The sequence below is a fragment of the Sinocyclocheilus anshuiensis genome, unplaced genomic scaffold (assembly GCF_001515605.1).
Source record: "Sinocyclocheilus anshuiensis isolate Anshui unplaced genomic scaffold, SAMN03320099.WGS_v1.1 scaffold815, whole genome shotgun sequence".
NCBI classification, from domain to species: domain Eukaryota; kingdom Metazoa; phylum Chordata; class Actinopteri; order Cypriniformes; family Cyprinidae; genus Sinocyclocheilus; species Sinocyclocheilus anshuiensis.
In genome coordinates, this window is record NW_015549621.1 from 254,870 (window position 1) to 258,015 (window position 3,146).

Genomic DNA, 3,146 nt, shown 5'->3' on the forward strand with positions numbered 1-3,146 from the left:
GTAACATTTCCGTCACATGCTTGAGGTATTCGGCCAATCACAACGCACTGGATAGCTGGCCAATCACAGCACACCTTGCTTTTCAGACCGATGAGCTTTGTAAAAATCGACACGTTTCAGAAAGGCGGGGCATAGAGGAGAAACAATAATGTACAGTATGTGGAAAATAATGTGCTTTTTGAACCTTAAACCGCATAAACATATTTCATTACACCAAATACACAAAATAATGTTCTTTTTAGCAACATCATATGACCCCTTTAATCAAAAATGTTTCAGCACTAACTGGAACATTGATGGATAAAAGATTGAAGCGAATGAAATCACATTCTAGGGGTTTATTTTTGAGTCAATTTTTGTTTTGACATTTTGAGAGTCTTGGTTACCAAAAAAAAGCTATTGATCCAACAGTTGAATGACCATCAGTTTGTTCATGGCTCCTCCCTGTTGAAAGCAACAAGCTCTGGCATATACAAAAAACCTCTTCTAAACCTCTCTGACATCTCAGCTACAAAACCTCCAACTCAATAATACAGAGACACTGAGAATGGAAACGAAAGTGTTCATCTGTGTTCTGTGTGCCTGTTTGGTAACACTCTTAGTGCATAAGGTATGTAAAAATATTTCTCCAATAGCATTAATCACACACTCCTCACAGCTTCAGTGTTGCGGTTATTGAAAAACAGTTACTAACATAGTGTATGTATTTCTGGTCTGAGATGTATGTATATTTAGAATTATTGATGAATGACTGATGATGAAAATAAATAAAGTCCCTGATCATATTTGTTATTTAGCCTATGTCCACTGTAATATTCAGAATTGGTTTAGCTGTATATCTAATTGTATATCTACAAAATGTATCAGAATTGTATTTTTTATGTTGTTCACTATCACTTTTAGTGTTGTTTTTAATAATACTACCTGATCTTTCCACAGACATCACCAGCCCTAATAAATGAAGGCATATTTCTATTATACAAACCCTCTCAGGTAAATAGCTGCCTTTAAAAGTCTAAATTTAAAACAAGCAATAACACTTTTGTGTCCAAGACAAAGTGTTCATACATGCAGTGTGAAATGACAAAAGTATGAACATTCCTAAAAATACTTTTGTATTCATGATGGAGACATCATAACTTTTAACAATTATGCTAGCATAGCTGCTATTTAAGAGAATAAACTACATTTTTAATCTACTCATTAATATCTACAGCAAGGTCCTGAAGGTCCTGTTAATGGAAGTAATTACGAGCAGGTGAGTGCCATTTTTGCTTTAAAATTGAGTAATATTAGAAGCCATGATCATATTATATATCATGCTGTAAATCTCACCTCTAGTGAGATAAAGAACTTTAAAAGCTTTCAGATTAAATTTATGTTCTTTTATCCACAACAGATGACTAACCATACCCTAAATACAAATACAACCCAAGAAAGTATTCTGGAAAAGACCATTGCGCCGAACCTTGCAGAGGTACTGTTCAGTGCCTTAATTTCTCATAACTACTCATGAATCTATCATGTACACAATACAATTTTATCTAGGACTTGTAGGGTTCTCAGGGAAATTTTATGTCATTTATGAAGTTATATGAGGTTTTTTGGTCATCATTTATTCACACTCGTGTCGTTCCCAACCGTATACTGTTATTGTTTGCATGGAACACAGAAGGAGGTAGTTTGATATTTATATTCACACAACCACATACATGGGGGTGAGTAAATGATAACACAATGCTAACTATTACTTTAAATGATTTACATATGTTTGTTACAGCCATAGCTGCTTGTGGTTTGTCAAATAACACATGAGGGCCCTCTTGTGTGCAGCCTTTAGTAAAATAACATGTAAACCAAGAGGGCTCTCAGTCTACAGTCCGTCAGCCCTAGATGAGAGTCATGAGGTCTTGGGTTTTTGTCCTTTGCTCAGTTATTCTAACCTCAGCAAACTTTAGTGAAAAAAGTAAACTTCAGTTAGTTTTTAAGCTCTCTCTCTCTCTCTCTCTCTCTCTCTATATGTATATATGTGTGTGTGTGTGTGTGTGTGTGTCGGAGCATTTGTATGCCTTACCTTATACCATACATTGGAACCGGCACTCATTTTTCATTGTTATTTTATAATTATTGCAAAATGATCAAAACAGACTCGTGGCATAAAAACAAAAAATTTTGTGACCAGAAATTCTGAAAATAAATCAAAATAATCGTATACGACATACATTAGGCAGTAAACCAAAATGTATATTATCAAAGACTATATAGAATACTATATAGAATATGCCACGGAAATACAACCGTGTCACGTGTGAAACTCGTTCGCGAAATCACCACCAGGTGGCGCAAAGGGACAGTTGACACCATTGCTCAGTTAGGCTTGGAATTATGACAATTTTATTTGTAAACGTGGATAAAACATTTAAATAAATTAAACATGTCTTTTATTAAGGTCATTTTGAAGTTACTGACGGCTGCTTTATCATTGCTTACTGAGACATATGAATGCCACTGCTGAATCTGACTGAGGCCCTCCAATGAGTTTGGAAGCCATTTAATTATTTTCTAGCGTTTTTAGAGACATTTCAATGTATTTTCAAGTCACATTTTTTGCAGGTCTTCAGTTGCCTTATAAGTAGTCACCTGCATATTTTGCCCCAGTTGCCCTTTTTTGTCTGCTCCTTGTTCTTTTATGAAAGTCTGTTTTAATAAATGGTATATAGTTATGAATATATACAATATTTTATATTACAACACTAACCCCCTCCCACCACTCCACCCATTAAAAAAAACTGTGGGGACCCCCATAAGACTTGATTCAGTTCGATCACTGGATAGAAGTAAGGTGCTTTCAATGAATTGTACTGTTGAGGAAAGAGAGGAAACAAATAAATAAATGCATAAACATATATCTCCTGACTCAAAATATAAAGGAAATTTAAAAGTGTGAAAGTATTAACAAATTATTTTCAGCGAACCATAACCCCAAAATCTCAGAAAAGTATTTCTTTCTGCATCAATATTATGGACATGATAAATATTACTGTAGCTATATTATAAGTATGAATATGTATACATGAATGTTAAAGGGGTCATATGATGCGATTTCAATTTTTCCTTTCTCTTTGGAGTGTTACAAGCTCTTGGTG

General features: G+C 34.5%; 1 long non-coding RNA gene across 1 annotated transcript in view; it reads left to right on the forward strand.

The window, feature by feature from the left end:
* The first annotated feature begins 463 nt into the window (after positions 1–463).
* Positions 464–3,146, forward strand: part of LOC107659437 (uncharacterized) — a 13,979-nt gene continuing 11,296 nt past the window's right edge. The window contains exons 1-4 of the long non-coding RNA XR_001630910.1: positions 464–610; positions 940–993; positions 1,217–1,258; positions 1,400–1,477. This is a non-coding gene — a long non-coding RNA (uncharacterized LOC107659437). The remainder of the gene's footprint in view (positions 611–939; positions 994–1,216; positions 1,259–1,399; positions 1,478–3,146) is intronic.